General features: G+C 38.8%; 1 pseudogene; it reads right to left on the bottom strand.

Annotated features, from left to right (window-relative positions):
* Nucleotides 1-244: 244 nt before the first annotated feature.
* LOC131402655 (serine/threonine-protein kinase MARK2-like) lies at nt 245-17,928 on the bottom strand (annotated as a pseudogene).
* Nucleotides 17,929-18,507: the final 579 nt, after the last annotated feature.

The following is an 18,507-nucleotide window of genomic DNA, read 5'->3' as shown; positions in this document are numbered from 1 at the left end:
TATGGTGATGGTGTAGCCCTCCAGCTCTAGTCTTTTGTAGCTCAGGAGCAGATAAGTGGCCATCACTTCATCATACTTCTGGCCCATCAATGAGTCCTGGATCTCATCTCATGTGTAGCCCATAGACACCATTGTGGAAATTAATTAATGGAAACCTCATTACAATGGAGTCAGGAGGTCAAAAGGGGGAGCTCTCACACCCTATGTTGATAGCAGAGCCCAATAGGAAGAAAAGAAACTTCCTTTCTTGACTGGCAAGAAGCTCAGCCAGTGAGACTGTCACAACTCAGCCACTACACTTCACACTCCCAGTCTCCTCCAATGGACTCTTTGTTTACAATAGACCTCCCAACTTCTTCTTCCCCTCTATACAAGTTTCTCCTCCCTTTGCTGCTGGAGTCTTGAACATGGCTTGCCATGGTTGCAGACCTCAAATTGTAATTCTTTGCTGATTGCGAATAAACTCATTTTTGCTGGAGACATAACTGGCTGCCTCTTTGGATAAGGTCAATGCCATCAACTCAGCCAGGGGTCCCTATAGTCAGGAGGTGGCTTGATATGAGGCTTCAGTTCCTCTTCATGGTCCCTATTCATCTGCGGGTCCTTTGCAATTTCTGCTAAAGTGCCTCTCTCACTAGGGTTGAGGATCAGGAATTTCTTGAGCAGATTTTCACATTCCATGAATATGAAGAAACAAATATGGTATATTCTGTTCAGTACCCATTAGTGCAGCTCCCTGAAGTTCTGTCCATTGAAAGGTAGGGACCCAGTGAACGTGTAAGAAGATGACTGCGGACTTCACACATCCATCATTCTAGGGCAGCACGAGGGGGACTGCCACAGAAGGAATCCAGTTTGTTCCAAAGGTAAACTCATTGCTTAAGCCAAGGTCTGGCATTTTTATGATCAGGTCAGCATCGAAAAGCAGGTTCTCTGCCATTAGGTCCCTGTGGGCAATGCCCTTCTGGTGGTAGTACTGCACAGAAGACATTATCTGCCAGAATTTGCCTCAGGCCTCTTTCTCTTTCATGTCATCGTGGTCCAATAGATGATGGAACACCTCTCCTTTGCTAATGTACTCCATGACCAGGTATAGCGATTCCACTGAATCAATCACTTCGCATAGTTTTGCCATGTTGAGGTGATTCACAGAACAGTCTCTGGAGGCTGAAAGAGCTCTACTAACTCTAGTTGATAACCTTCATGGCCACCTCTGTCTCAGTCAGGATGTATGTGCTGGGCCAACTTCACTTTAGCAAAGCTGCACTGGCCAATGTCTTGAGGCACCAGTAACTGTCCATATGGGTCTCCTTATCAGCAGAGATGGCCTTGAGGCCTTGCAGCATGGTGACCTACTGCTAGCACTACTCACAATATTAACTAACAATACTAACAAACTATATAAAAAAAGAGAAAAATAAAGAAAAATAAACAAATGAAAAAAAAAAGAACAGAGGAAATAAGCCAACTATGATCAAAGTCCCTGAGGTCACCAAAAACCACTGTCCTGGGCTAAAAGAACCAAAAATGTAGGCCTAGCCAGGGACTTACATACGGGCTTGGGATTCCCTCACAATGGGTCTTTATGAGCTCAGAACAAGAAATGGACCTATCATGACTAGGCATTATTAGCAGTGGTTTTCTCACTTTTTGTCTCAAGATCTCTTTTTTAAAAACATAAAGGGACCCCTAAAGAGCTTGTTGTTTATGTGGGTTGTAGAGATTAATATTTACCTTATTAGAAATTATAACCTGTGGGATGCTTCATTAGCCTTTTCATTTCAAGTTTGAAAATCTACAGTAATTTCTGGCTTTAAAAGAGCTCCTAATGCATGCACTTAAAATAATTCAATTCCTTTTTCTTTAAACTCTGAGCAGTGTCAAAATGATACCACAATTTTACTGGCTTCACAATACCATTGACAGAGACTCTCTCCTTGACTAAACTCTAGTCAGGCTCCTCTAAGCCCTCGAGGCCTCAACCTTGGCATCTGTCAGTGTCCGGCCTGAATTGTCCAGTTGTAGCAAGAATCTTGCCAAATCAGTTTAGAGAGAACCCCACACCCTTGATATCTGATCAAACTCCTCATCCCAATCCTTGGTATCTGATCACCCTGGTCTGCCTCCAGCAGGAATCCTGTTGGGTCTCTTTAACCAGAACCCCTTATCCCTGATGTTTCCTCTTAGTAATTTCCTTCCAGTGTCCCGACCCTGCTCCTTGGCTATAAATCCCCATTTGCCTATCTTTTATTTGGAATGGAGCCCAGTGCTAAACTGAGGTCTCTTTTCCTGTATTGCAATAGTTCCTGAATAAAATCTATATTTACCATTTAAAAGACATAATAAATAAAATCTGTCTTTACCATCTTAACTAGTGTCCAGCTTTGTTTATCTTTGACAGTTTCTTGTTCACGACTTTAATCCTCATTTACTTTGAATGGCACAGGATGGCATCCTGCAGTTTAGATAAGCTGAAGTTATTTGTTCTGATGTTTGAAGCTAAAGGGATTTTTTAAATTATTATTTGATGTGGGCTAACACTAGTTGAATCTCTGAAACTGTTTAACATTTCCTTATTTTAGTTGTCATATACAATGAACTGCAACTCAGCTGATCACTGCTTTTTTAAATTAAACTTTTCATTTTGAAATAATTGTAAACTTAAGCTGCTTTTTTAAAAGGTATTTTTTATTTTGAAATAAGTGTTAACTCATAGGAAGTTGCAAAAATAGTACAGACTCTTGAGTGCCCTTCAAGCAGCTTGTCCAGTGGTGACATCACAACTACAGTACAATGAAAAGCCAGAGACTGACACTGGGACAATACTGTTCCTAGATTACAGGCCTGATTCTCTGACCAGTTTCTACATGCAGTCATTTGTGTTGTGTGCGCATGTGCAGCCGCAGGCAACTTATTCCAATTGTAGATGTGCACAAGCACCGCAACAATCAAGACACTGTTCCATCACCTGCCTGTTGCCCCGTTATTGTCATCCCTCCCTCCCCTTCCCCAAGCCTGGCAACCACTTATCTATTCTCCATCTCTATAATTTTGTTATTTTGAGAATGTTATGTAAGGGAAATCATACAGTGTAATTTCATTTTGAAACTGGCTTTTTTTCACTCAATGTAATGTCCTTAAGATCCATCCAAAGTGTTGCGTGTATCAGTAGGTTGTTCCTTTTTATTACTTAGTATATCCCAGCTATAGCTGCTTTTAGACACAATGGTACAGCATTGGTGGTGGGGGGGGGGGACTGGATAAGGTTCTGTGGATTTGCACTCCTGGCCACCTTGTAACTCCCTGGGCAAGGCCAGAAAGTTTTGAACAGTGACAGCTGATGGGCTGGGCACCTCCCCCCACATAGGGCCCTCTTGAGATGCTACATTAAGGAGCACATCCCTCTTCCCCTCTTCAAAGTGTCCACACTCAGGTACACAGGTGTCCTCAGACTTGACTGTGAAAGAAAATCATTAAGTAAACAGTAGTATATCAAGCACAGAGCTGTGGTAAAAAATGTGAATGTTCATATCATTAAGTGAAATAAGCTAGTCTAGAAAGGCTACATACTGTATGATCACAACTATATGACATTCTGGAAAAGACAAAACTATGGAGACAGTAAAAAGATCAGTTGCCAAGGGTTAGAGGGGAAAGAGGGATGAGTAGGCGGAGCAGAGGATTTTTAGGGCAGTGAAACTATTCTCTGTGATACTATAATGATGGACACATGTTATTATACATTTGTCAAAACCCATAGAATGTACAACACTAAGAGTAAACCTACACAGAGAGAGAGAAGTCAAGATGGTGGCATGAGCAGACTCTGAAACCACCTCCTCCCACGGACACAGCCAATTTACAACTACTGGCAGAAAAATTACCCCTGAGAGAGAACTGAAAATTAGATAAGAGGAACTCCTGCAACAAACCACAATCCTGACTGAGGTGGAAGAGGTAGAAATTCCATTCTGGAGAGAAAAAACGCCACCTTCACAAGCTGCAGCACTTCATGGCCGCCGGGGAGCAGCCCCAAAGTTACCGTATATGGACCCCATGGTAATCACAAACCAGAAACCTATAATAAATACACAAAAAACTATGAGAAAGGAACCCAAACATAACACTAAAGAAAGCCATCAAACCACAAAGGAAGAGAGCAAGAGAAGAAGAAAGGAACAGAGAAGGACTACTAAAACAAAGAAAAAAGTTAAAAAATGGCGGTAAGTACATACTTATCAATAGCTTCTTTAAACATCAATGGACTAAATGCTCCAATTAAAAGGCATAGGGTGGCTGACTGGATAAAACAACAAGACCCATATATATGCTGCATACAAGAGACACACTTCAGACCTAAAGACACTCACAAACTGAAAGTGAAGGGATGGAAAAAGATACTCCACGCAAATGGCAATGAAAACAAAGCTGGGGTAGCAATAATCATATCAGACAAAATAGACTTTAAAACAAAAACTGTAAAAAGAGACAAAGAAGGGCGTTACATAATGATCAAGGGAACAATCAAACAAGAGGATATAACACTTGTAAATATCTATGCACCAAACGTAGGAGCACCTAAATATATAAAGCAATTATTAACAGACATAAAAAGAGAAATAGACAGTAACACAATAATAATAGGGGACTTTAACACTCCACTTACACCAATGGACAGATCATCCAAATAGAAGATCAATAAGGAAATATTGGCCTTAGGACACACTAGAACAGATGGACCTAGTAGATATATACAGAACATTCCATCCAAAAACCAAAGAATACACATTCTTTTCAAATGCGCATGGAACATTCTCCAGGATTGATCACATATTAGACCACAAAACAAGTCTCCATAAATTTAAGAAGATTGAAATAATACCAAGCATCTTTTGACCACAATGGTATGAAACTAGAAATCAGCTGTAGGAAGAAATTCAGAAAAGCCACAAATAGGTGGAGATTAAACAAAATGCTACTGAACAACGAATGGGTCAACGAAGAAATCAAAGGGGAAATCAAAAAATACCTGGAGACAAATGAAAATGAAAATACGACATGCCAGAATTTATGGGATACAGAAAAAGCGGTTCTAAGAGGGAAGTTTATAGCAATACAGGCCTATCTCAGCAAACAAAAAAAATCTCAAACAAACAATCTAAGAGTGCACCTAAAGGAACTGGAAAAAGAAGAACAAAGCCCCAAATCAGTAGAAGAAGGGAAATAACTGACATCACTTCTCACAAGTCTTTCTTAAGCACCTTTATGTTCCTGGGTCTGTGCTAGGAATTAGGAATATGGTGGTGAATGAGGTCTGTGCTGGAAATTGGGAATTAGGGAATTAGGTCCCTACCATCCTGGAGCTTGTGGTCTAATGCCTTCCCTATCAACTGAAGATCTACTCCTTGCCCTGACTTCATGTTCTCCATGGATAAAAGCTTTGGGGCTTTTAAGTCTGTATTTGAAACTGGGCATGAACTTCTGGGACCAGTTATCCCCCGTCACCCTGGATATTGACTGAGGATGCTTGCATTTTTTTTTCTTGGTGAAAGATAGTTTTACTATATTTGTTAGAATTTAAGGATAATTGTACTGCTGCTCCCAAAGTCACACCTGCTCATCTATAGAAGTGTGGGCCTCAGTTCCATGGTGAGGCTTCTTGTCCCATGCAGAGTCCCCTACATCATATGTCTTTTCTCCATGTATAGGAAATCAAGTTGATAAACCTAGTCTGCTTTCCGAATTGGAGCAAGAAGATAAAGTGAGGACAGAGGAAAGAGGAATTCTCCCAGGCACCTGTCCAGGTGAGCACTAGGTATATATGAGTCTTTGTCAGGAACCTCTCTGGCCTGTGGCTTGACAGTTTGGAGTATTACATTAGGAAATGTCCATCAGAGACAGTTGTAAAATGCCCTTTTTTTCCGACAAGAAGGCCAAAAACGTTTAGTATGAGCCTCCTCGTGGACCTCCTTTGCTTTTTCTTTAACTTTCTGTTCATTATCTCATACTTTACTTTGGCCTCAGAGGGGGGAAAAAGATCTCTCTCTTCCTTCTTAAATTTAAGTCTCATATGAGCTCTTTGTCTAGTTCCTTCTCACTTTACATTCCTGACAATTCCTTCTTTCCATCAGCATCAATCTCAATCTTTCTAGAGTCTTTAATACAAACCTAAAATTTTCACACTCGTGTCCCTTTCATTGTAAACCTCCTGAAAATCTCTAACTCCTTCGGGTCTACCTTCACTAACACGTGCATTTTACCTTTTCTTTACTTCATCAACTTAAATTTCTTTTCAATTTGTTTCGGATTTGGAGACTCTACTTAAAGTCCAAGGGTTAACTTCTAAGCAGCATGTTTTTAGAGAAGAACAATCTAAAGGTTTAAAAATGGTAAGATTTCTGATTTTCCACAGTAGGAAAATACCATAAATTAGAAAAGCCACAAAGTTACCAAGGGATTCATTTTCCCAAGAAAAAGTTGTCCCTCTGGAGAGATACCCTGAAACTCTTGTGAATTTGGAGAGAAGCATAAGTTATCTCCAAAATTTTTTCTTCCCTGAGTGTTCACACAAGTAAATGTTTCCATAAATGTGACTCAGATATTGAGTGTTTCAAACATAAATTTGTCTTAAACTTATCAGAAGATGCTCTGTGAATCTGATAAGGACTTATGGCAAAGCATCCATCTTTTTTAACTTCTGAGAACTCAAACCAGCAGAAATCATATACAGGCACTCAAAGTGGCAAAAACACCAATTATAATGATGTTATACATAGCAGAATTCCTGGAAGAAAAATTCCTATGATAGCATTGAATATTAAAAATATTATAAATTATAGTTAGCATTCATTTCTTAATCAACAGGAGAGAAGTCATCTTGGAGTGAAACTCAACAAGTGTAATCAGTGTTTTAAAGTCTTCAGCACAAAATCTAATCTTACTCAGCACAAGAGAATTCATACTGGAGAAAAACCCTATGATTGCAATCAATGTGGCAAATCCTTCAGCAGCAGTTCTTACCTCACTGTTCATAAGATAATACATAATGGGGAGAAACCCTATGAATGCAGTGACTGTGCGAAAGCCTTCAGTAATCCCTCATCCCTTAGACTTCATGTGAGAATTCACACTGGAGAAAAGCCCTATGAATGTAACCAGTGTTTTCACATCTTCCGCACTAGATGTATCCTCAAAAGGCACAGGAGAGTTCATACTGGGGAGAATCGTTACAAATGTAATCACTGTGGAAAGGCTTCAGCACGAGCTCCTCCCTTACTGTCCACAATAGAATGCATACAGGGAGAAACCTTATGAATGTCATGATTGTTGTAGAGCCTTTAGGAAGAGCTCACATCTGACACAGCATGTGAGAACTCATACTGGAGAAAAACCCTATGAGTGTAATGAGCGTGGGATATCCTGCAGCAGTAGCTTTTCTCTTACTGTGCACAAGAGAATACATAACGGAGAGAAAGCCTACGAGGGCAGTGACTGTGGGAAAGCTTTTAATAATCTCTCATCTGTTAAGAAACTTGTGAGAACTCACACTGGAGAAAAACCATAGGAATGCAATCACTGTGGGAAATCTTTCACCACTAACTCTTACCTTTCTGTGCATAAGAGAATTCATAATAGGTAGATATGAATATAATAACTGTGGGAAAGCATTCATTGATCTTCCATCCCTCGGGCATCTTCGGGACTCACATTGCATGTATAAATTATTTGTCGTGTAATAAATTATCCCTAAAATTTAGTGGTTCAAAACAACAAGCATTTATTATCTCTCAATTTCTGTAGGTCAGGAGTTCAGGAATGGATTAACTATGTAGTTCTAGCTCAGGATCTCTCATGAGAAACAAGATGTCAACCAGAACTGCAGTCATCTAAAGTCTTTGGGACTGAAGGGTCCACTTCCAAGGTAGCTTACTCATATCCCTTGCAAATTAGTGCCAGTTGTTGGCAGGAGTCCTTCAGTTTCTCCTTATGTAGGTCTCTCCATGGTGCTGAGTATCATCACAATATGGAAGCAGGTTCCCTCCAAAGGAGGTGATCCAAAAGAGCCCATGCAGAAGCCATAAGTCTTTTATGACCTAGCCTCAGAAGGCCATATTCTCTCTTCATCTGGATTGTGTTGGTCACCCAGACTGATCCTGCCACACAGTGGGAGGGAACTACACAGGATATGAATACCAGGAGACAGAGATCACTGGGAATCCTCTTGGAGTCTGGCCTTCAGTGAAGAAAAGCCTTCAGCACACACTCATCCTTCTAATCTGACAATATGGAGTAGCATTCAATAACCCACACGTTAACTCACTCTGGAGAGAAGCCTTCTAAGTGCACTCTATGTGGTAAAACCTTCAACACAAACTCTGACTCTACTGTGTGCCAGAAGATGACCTACTGGGGAGAAACCTAAAGAATGCAATAGCTATAGGAAAGCCTTCAGTGATAGCCTTCGGGAGTCACGTCACAATTTACACTAAGGGAAAACTCTATGAATATCATAAAAATGGAAAACCCTTCAGAGGACCCTCATCCCTAAAGACACACATGAGAAATACACTGCAGAGGAACACTCTGTATATAAGGAATGGCAAACACTGGCACTCTCCCCTCTAGTCTACGCTGCTCTGTGCTTGGGGAGGTTGATGGACTATATCAAAGAGCTCATTTGCTTTAGGCTTCTGTTTGGGTTGGTCAGCGGGGAGCCCAGATAGGAGATCAGAGGGATGGAGGAGAGTGAGTCCATGCCGTGACTATATCCCTGCAGGAGAACTGGGGTCCAGATGTTACCCTTGAGCTCTTCTCAGCCCCTGTGGTGCAGCTGTCTCCCCTCTGCCCACTATGACCCCAGACTCACCCCCCTCCCCTCACCTTTTCTTCCTTGCTCTTCCAGTGACTGAATATGCAGTATCCCTCTTTGTTTTCCCTACACCCTAGTCCTGTTAACATGAATCATTCTGGCCTAGTGACACATCAGTGCATGGAGAGCATAATGGAAAGTCTGTACCATTTCCTACAGGGCCCCCAAATAATCAGGATTCATCACATCACTGACCTCACCTTCCACCACTCCCCTATTTGCTCCATCCACTGTAGCCATACTGGTCTTGCTGTAGCTCCCTCACCCCAGCACAATTCAATGTCAGGGTCTCTGTACTGCCTAGACTGATATCCCCCAATGTAGCCACATGGCTCACTCTCAGTTCACTTAGGTCTCTGCTCAAGTGTCCCCTGAACAGAGAGGCTTTCATTCTCACTCCAGATAAATGAGCAAGTCTCCAATTCCCACATTTCTTATCATTATTGGGAGATATTCGTCTCAATAGCACATATCACCATCCAATTAACTCTATATATACTTATTTATTTGACTAATATTTATTCCATCCCAACCCCCACTAGGTTGTAAGCACCATGATGGCAACGACTGTGTGTGTGATCCATTACTGTAGATCTTGTGCCACAAATCATACCCGGTACTCAGGCAGTGCTCTGTAGCATAGAGTTTAAGAGTATGGACTCTGGAGAGAGACCATTTGCGTTCAAGTCTAGACTCTACCACTTAATAACCTGCTCACCTCAGGCAAGTAACATGTTTTGTGCTCCAGTTTTTTCATCTGTAAAATGGGAACATGAGAGTGCCTACTTCGTAGACTTGTATTAAGGATTCAATTGGTTGATATATGTAAAGCACTTATGAAACTTCCTGGTATATAGGAAAGACTGTATATGTATTTCATCTTCTATTGTGAATTAATTAAAATTTTTTGTAGGAATATGCCAAGCAAAAGAAGCCAGACAGAAAGGAGTAAATACTATATGATTCTATTTATATAGGTTTCTAGAACAGGCAGAAAATAATCTGTTGGGGGAAAAAATCAGAACAGTGGTTGCATCAAAGTGTGAGGTAAGGGAGGTGAGGCAGTAGCTGGGCTTGACTGGGAAGGGACAAGAAGGAACTTTATGGGGTGAGAAAAATGTTCTATATCTTGATAGAGGAATAGGTTACACAGGTGTATGCATTTATCAAAATGCATTAAACTGTACACTTAAGATCTGTACGTTAAACTGCATGTAAATTATACCTTAATTTGCATCAAACTCATTTTGCTAAGCGAAAGAGACAGAAAGCCATATGTTGCATGCTTCCATCGTATGACATTCTGGAAAAGGCAAAACTGTAGGCAAGGACAACAAATCAGTGGTAGCCAGGAATCATTCTGAGAGTACTGTGGCGGAGAATAAATGATTCTATGCATTTGTCAAAGCCCACAAAACCGTGTAGCACAGAGTGTATGTAATACGTGCAAGTTTAAAAAAAATCAACCCATGTGACTGAGTATCCCAGGATGGAATGCAAACTGTGACAAATGAATCTAACATTATTATAAATTTATGATATCATCATACTGAAGGGGGTTGGGGGGCAGAAGCTAACTTGAGTAACTTTGGAAAACGGGTGTTTTGACTAGAAACTGTAAGGCTAAATATAATAGGAACTGTACACTGTACGTAAACACTGTATTCTAGTTGGTAAATTTGTTTCTTCTGTGAGAATAGCCTAGCAATTCTGCACCTGCTTTACCCATATGCTGAGGGTGAAGAGTATGGATGGTAGGTAGAGGATGGTGGGAACCAGGTTTCTCTGTTGGAGATAGAAATTATAAAGGAGCAAGAAAGGAAGGTTAGGATGAATCCTGTAGTTCAGGATTATAGCTGGAGACATCAGTACAAACTCAAGTTTACCTTAATATGTATACAGATGGACAGATACAGAAAGAACTATAGATATGCCGATAGACGTGCTTTACTATATATACATATGTTACTAGCTCTGTCTGCTTTGTCTGCTGAGAGGGCCTAGAAGTAGTGACACCTGAGTAGCAATGAGCATACCCCGCACCCAAATCTGCTTTCTAATACCCTTTTCTCCAATAAAAGGAACCAGAGCTCTTTGGAGAAATGAGTGACTCGAGGGCAAAAGAATGGGAATGTGTAAAAAGGACACAGAAGCCAACTCGAAAGAAAGCTCACAAGGGGCAAAGCTAGAACAATTTGAGCAACAAAATAAATTTATTGGATTATAGCCCAAAGTATAAAACACATATACATAAGTCCATGCTTATATAAATGAATGAGTGACTAAACGGGGGAGAAATGACTTCTCTACAGAAGAATTCCATTATAATATATGTAGATACTCCCTCCCAGCAGGAGATGGAACTTAATTCCCACTCCCTCCACCCCCTTGAGAGTGAGCCAGACACAGTCACTTGCTTCCAAAGAATACAGCACGGAAAGGGAAAAACAAACAGTAACTTTACAGTGGAGAAACCTGGCAAATACTACCTTGGCCAAGTGATGGACGTTATCATCAACAGTAATGTCACGTGGATATTATGCTCCCCATACGATGTGACTGGAAGAACACTTCATCTCTGTGATATTCGTGCTAAAAACTGATAACCCTAGTTGATCCTAACAAAAATATCAGACTAATCCAAACTGGGGGACATTCTACAGGACACCTAGCCAGTACTTCTGATGACTGTTAAGGAAATCAAACAAAGGCTAAGAACCTCTCACAGAACAGAGGACACTGGAGAGAGCTGACAATTAAACATAACATGGTACCCTGGGTTGAATCCTGGAATAGAAAGAGAGCATTAATGGAAAAGTCAATGAAATCCAAGTGAAGTTTGAAATTTATTTTTTTTTTTTGGTGAGAAAGATTAGCCCTGAGCTAACATCTGCTGCCAATCCTCCTCTTTTTGCTGAAGAAGACTGGCCCTGGGCTAACATCTGTGCCCATCTTCCTCCATTTTCTGTGGGACACTTGCCACAGCACGGCTTGATAAGTGGTGCATACATCTGCGCCCAGGATCCGAACCTGCGAACCCTGGGCCGCGGAAGGAGAGCACGTGAACTTAACCACTACACCACCAGGCTGGCCCCAATAGCTTTTTTTTTTTTATTTTTTTTAATGGTTATAAATCTGGTTTCTCCTTCTAGAGAATGGGACTCATAATACTGTGAACATCACAGGAGTTTTGTGAGGATGAACTGTGATAAATTCACATAATGCACCATGTACTGTGCACCATGCCTGGCTCAGTCAGAGTTAAGAGCTCAATGATTATTGGTTGCATTATTGTTTCTAGAGCAATGAAATGTACCCAGCCTCTTGATGGCAGGGCCTATGACACCGTTCTTTGGGAGTTCCCAGAAAATAAAAACGATGTATAACAACATCAGTAACAAAAAAAGCGGCAAGGTGCTGAATGAACCGCTTCATATATATGCGTATGAATTTCATATGAATACGAATTACTGGAGAATCTTGTTAAAATGAAGATTCTGATTCAGAAGGTCTGGGGTAGGGGCCAAGGTTTTACATTTTGAACAAGCTCCCAAGTGACGCCAATGCTGCTGGTCCAAGGACTGAAATTTGGGCTGCAACTTTTCTATTTCTGCATGTTTTTAAATTTTCCTTAAAAAAATACAAAAAAGTTTTCTCCATCTATTCTTTATCTCTTCACCACAAAAAATACTCTTATTTTTAAACCCAACTATATCATATGTAACCCACCAGTCGTCAAGATCTTAAATAAGCAACTATTTCAACAGTACAGTCTTCCCCGCTTATACGCAGTTTTGCCTTCCACAGTTTCAGTTACCTGCAGTCAACTGTGGTCTGAAAATATTAAATAGAAAATTCCCAACTTCGTAAGTTTTAAATTTCGTGCTGTTCTGAGTAGCATGATGAAATCTCGCTCCATCCCACCTGGGACGTGAATTATCCCTTTGTCCAGCGTATCCACGCTGCATAAGCTACCTGCCCATTAGTCACTTAGTAGCTATCTCAGTTATCAGATTGACTATCGCAGTATCACAGTGCTTGTGTTCTAACAACCATGGACATCATCTGCTTATGACATCCAACCATCAACATCATCATGGCTCAATGATCCTCCTCATGTATTGTCAGAAGGTCAATATTAACCTAGCGCTACATCACAATGCCTAGATCATTCACCTCACTTCATCTCAACATGTAGGCATTGTATCATCTCACATCCTCACAAGAGGAAGGGTGAGTACAGTACAATAAGGTATCTTGAGAGAGAGAGAGACCACATTCACAGAACTATTTTTACAGTATACGGTTATAACGGTTCTATTTTATTATTGTTGTTGTTAATCTCTTACTGTGCCTAATTTATAAATTAGACTTTATCACAGGTATGAATGCATAGGAAAGAATATAGTATATACAGGGTTCTGTATTATCCGCAGTTTCAGGCATCCACTTGGGGTCTTGTAACACATCCCTCGTGGATAAGGGGAGGCTACTGTACAAAAAAGGGGTAACTACACATTAATGTTTGCCCCCACATGATCTCATACCTATGTAGATAAAAGTAATGTCTTGCAAAGTCAAGTCATATACAATTCTCTTAGCCTTATCAGTTAAAAAAGCCTAAATACTTTACAGTAACCTAGATTAACCACAATCCTAGGAAATTGTGTGACAATTTTAATTTGGTAAATTCTATTTGGAAACAGAGTATCCTATTACTAAGGCTCCTGCTTAACGATTTATTGAGTTTTCAAAGGATAAGACGCGATCTTAGATGATCTTAGATTTAGTAGCATACACAGGATATTTGAGAGAAAAAACAGGAAACGATGAAGAAAGCACATACTGAACCGAGAAATAGGGAATAACAAAAAATGAGATGTAAAAGAGTCATACTTTCCTGCAATTAATGACATCACAGAAAATTTTAAAAACTAGTTTCCTTAACTCAATGATTTCTAGCTATTCTGGCTTTGTGATTTCACACTTTCCCATCCTCCTTAAAATGTTTCTTAACACAAACTTTGGAAATTTAAAAAATGACATTTTTTTAAAAACTCTGAGATAACTGCAAAATAAGCTCAGCAAACACCATTTTAACTGGTATTGACTTTAAAAATTGTTCAAATTTATTTAGTGAAAGAAACTAACTGATTTTGATGGCAAGAAATCTTTCTGGTATGTGTATACATAAATACAATGTTTCCAAACACAGTATACCATAGTGGAATTCAACAGGACACTAACAGATCCATGGTGCAGACTGTGCCCTGTGTTCAAATTAACTCTGAATCGGTTTTCCTTAAATGTCACAGGTCATTGAGGCTCCAGGGCTTCTCAAAGCCTCTAAAAAGCCTTTTAAACTCTGAATTTCTAAAAAGGAGGTTTTCATTGAGAACATTTCCAGTGATCATAGTCCCTATTCACTGCCTACCCACAACACTTTACAAGCTGAGATCCAAAGATTCTTGAACCATAAAATGATAATTAAAATATTTTCTATAAGCCAAGGAAAATGAAGGGTTACAGTCAACAAAGCTCCATTGCCAGCTAGAGACTAATTCTAAATGGTTGAGACCATTACAGCACATCCCTAACCACCTGCCTCACCCTGTAAGAATTTTTCAAGAGCATAATAGACAGAGACTAATTAAAGTGATTCAAATAAATTCTCAAATTTACATGGACAAACATTTTATTAAAAATTTAATGTACAGGCAAGCAGAGAAATTCTTCTGAGTATTAAGCATGTATCAATCATCCAAAAATGAGCAAAATATGATAATATATTTCTGGTCTTTACCCATAAATCTAGTCCTGGAGTAAATCATCATTCAAGATAATTTTAAAATAAAAAATATCTACCCAGGATTTGAAAAATTTGGTTGCAAATAACAACACATCCACACAGTGAGGAACTGACGCTCTGAAATCTTCCCATAGTATCTTCAGAAAGCTTAACTTCAGTTACATAATAAACTTTGTGCTGAGCTGAAACTGATGTACAGGTGCATCCTGACCCAGATTTCTTAGTAAATAAGTTTCAAAACTGTCCGTTATAGCACAGCCCAAGAGACATTTTCCTATGTATTCTTCTTCCCTTCAGTCAATGGTTATAGAGAGCTTTCTACACGGAAAGAATCAAAAAACCATTTTTTTAGTAGAAAGCTAATTATACCAACCAAAAATGCTAAATGACTTCTTAAGTCTATTTCATTTCATAAACTTCATTTTCATAAAGGAAAAAAGAAACGCTAAAGCAAAAATACATTTAAAAATTCTAGCCAATAAAAATCAAATTTTACTTTAAAAACTATTTACAGTGTATATTAATTTTAAAAGGAGAGCATATTTCTATTCTCATCACTCTATATTAACATTCATAGTTACTGAAACTTTTGTTGTTTGAAAGAAAATCCCTATGTCTGTAAAGTTCACCTCCTCACTCTTTTAACTAACTAGGCACAATCTCCCTTCTCTGTACTGCCTTGTTATAAAAGCTTTGGGGAGGGGGTCTCAGGGTTAGTAACAATGACAGTAGAGCAAAGGAAAAGGATAGCATAACAGCCGTAAGGAAGAAAATGAAAGCAAAATAGAAGCAGGTCTTCCTCCTCCTGATAAACAAACACCAAGGCAGTTGAAAGAATTAGATAACTCGACAATCATACTTCTCAGAAGCACATACCTTGTATGGTAGAAATGGTGACTCAGAATAATTACAGAATATGCTTTGCAATTATTTTAAATGAGTATGCATTATAAAAGACTCCTGTAAGTAAATCCGCTTTCACAGGGTTTAACTTTTTTCAACTATACCATCTAATTTGACTTACTACTCACCTTTGCTTTAGATACGGCAGTAAAATATATAAAAGATTACTCGAACAGGTAAGCGGTCAGAATATAACAGCACGCGATCTCTCCGCATACTCAACAAGAGGATTTACTCTCAAGAGGCTTACTTCCTATTTTCCAGGTAGCTTTGTTCCTGTGTCTCCTCTAGGTATTTCTACCTATCAACCATTTCATTGCTCACTAATGAATAAGACAATGCGGGACAATGTGACTCTCCTATTCACTTACTATAGTCAATATACCTGTAGAGATCTGAATCAAAACTGAGATTCAAAAGTCTTCTAATTTACCTCTCAACTCTGGAGATTCATAAAGTTTTAGATAACAGAGTTTGACTAGAATCACCAGAAACTCTGTTATCTAAAATTTTATTACACGTTGTAAAAGTGATAGGATGAAACTTCAAAATCATTTAGTTCAACTCAATTACTTTACAGTTGAGAAATCATTCAGAGAACTAGTTAGATGGTGTCAACTCAGGTTTTGTAACTCCAGACCAACACTTGTTCTGCTAAATCATGCTGCTTTCTGTAACTACGCCTTCTTCTCTATGATGTTCTTGTTATCCAAACAGTGCACCTGTGAAAGCTGATAAACTCAAGTATTCCTAGAATGACCAGAAAATCCCAAGTCTCAGGTCAAATACATATACCACTGCTTCATTTTCTACCCCAACATTTTTTCTGAAACCCTCCTAACTGCCAAAACTTTCCTGTTTCTTGTCCATCACATTTCTCTATCACTATAATTAATGTTTTAGTTATCTAGTACCCTATGTTACATAAAACATAATGCTAATCATAATAAGCAAATATTGAGCGCTCATTATATCAGGAACTATATTAAGACCTTTAGATGTAGCATCTCACTTAATCCTCAACTTCAAATAAGATAACTAATACCGTAATCCCCATTTCAAAACTGCAAAAATCAAAGCCTCAGAAGTTAATTTTTTCTTTTTCTCTCTCTCTTTTGCTGAGGAAGATTGGCCCTGAGCTAAGATGTGTTGCCAATCTTCCTCTTTTGGCTTGAGGAAGATTCACCCTGAGCTAACATCTGTGCCAGTCTTCCTCTATTTTGTATGTGGGTCGCCGCCACAGCATGGCCACCAATGAGTGATGTAGGTCGGTGCCCAGGAACTGAACCCGGGCCACTGAAGCAGACCACACCAAACTTAACCACTAGGTCATTGGGCTGGCCCCAGAGGTTAAATAATTTGTCCTAATTCACAGAGCTAACCAGAAGTAGAACGGGGATAAGTAACCAGGCAGTCTCACTCCAATGTCCATATTCCTGATCTCTACATACGATAAGTATATATAACTACATGGACTTTATTATTAATATGCAGATAACTCAAAATTTGGGGGCTACAGAAGAATTTAAAGAGTCTTTGTATTTGAAGAGGCTTCTTTCACATTAAAATAGCTTAATATGGCTTATTCCCATAAACTATATCTTCCTTCAAAAGACATGGCTCAAGTAAGAACTCTTAACTCACTCATATATAATTAAAACTCAAATTAAAGAAAATAGGAGGAAAAAAGAGTTGCAACAATACTTTAACAAATATCCAGATCAGCATTGTCCAAAAGAACTTTTTGTAGTGATAGTAATGTTTTCTATCTGCACCGTCCATCATGGTAGCCACTAGCCACATGTGACTATTCAGCATTTGAAATGTGTCTAGTGTGACTGAGTAACTGAATTTTGAATATTGTGTAATTTTAATTAATTTACATTTAAACAGCCACATGTGGCTAGTGGCTACTATATTGGACAGCACAGGTAGAAGATAAAATGCCAGAAAAAGATGAGGAAAGAAATTCTTATTGCCTTTATTTAGAGAGTGCACTAACAGTCAAATCAATTTAAATCTCTTTTCCTACTTGTTCTAGCTTCAGTTATTAACCCAAACAATATATACCTCCAAGGAGATTTAAGTAACCCAAACTTCTATACTTAAATTCTTTTTTGTGTATCTCAAAGGAAAAAAATAACTAAAACTTGTATTATCAACAAAGCTCCTTATAGTAGAAACTTTTTACTGTTTGGATACCTAAGAGGAAGAATTTGAACCTGAAAACTGCCATCTACTAAGAAAACTAAAAAGAGTCACACAAGTTTTCCATTCTCTTCATAATAAATACTTGATAATAAAGTGCTTACCTTGATTCTCCACTACTGTTTCTAACACTTTCTTCACCACTGTGTCCATTCATTGTAAATATCAAGTTTTAAAATAAAATATAAATCTTCCCAGTTTAAAAGATGAATATAAATACTGACTCCTCCTTGAATACCAAAAATTCACAGACGAATTTTCTTCAACATTCACAGGTTTCCTGGGACCCTTTTTGATTCACCTAAAGAAAACATATTAAGAAAATAAGAAAACTTCCTGTAGAGAAAAAGATAAGTCTATTTAGAACTTATACAAATCTACCTAGGCCAATCAGAAATACCTAGGCTTCCATTAACTACATTCCTGACTACTTACTAGAATTTACAGCACACCAGTGCTTATTTTTGACAGAAGAAATCAGAATATCTGCTGAGTGATAAAACTTTTAGACTAACTGCAGCTGTGTAGCGATACATATATACACATTATGGATAACTAGCTAACTAAAGAAAAATGGTAATATATAACATATATATACCTTCCAAGAATAGAAAACGGAGTCTTATTAGATACTTTGTCAAACCAAGTAAGGGGGGAAAAGGTTACCTTTAATCAAACACTAATTCATATCACCAAGAACTTCATACACTTGAATGAG

Source organism: Diceros bicornis, unplaced genomic scaffold, assembly GCF_020826845.1.
Source record: "Diceros bicornis minor isolate mBicDic1 unplaced genomic scaffold, mDicBic1.mat.cur scaffold_202_ctg1, whole genome shotgun sequence".
In the NCBI taxonomy this organism is placed as follows: domain Eukaryota; kingdom Metazoa; phylum Chordata; class Mammalia; order Perissodactyla; family Rhinocerotidae; genus Diceros; species Diceros bicornis.
The sequence above is the reverse complement of the archived record's forward strand: the minus strand, read 5'-3'. Positions and strand labels throughout refer to the sequence as shown.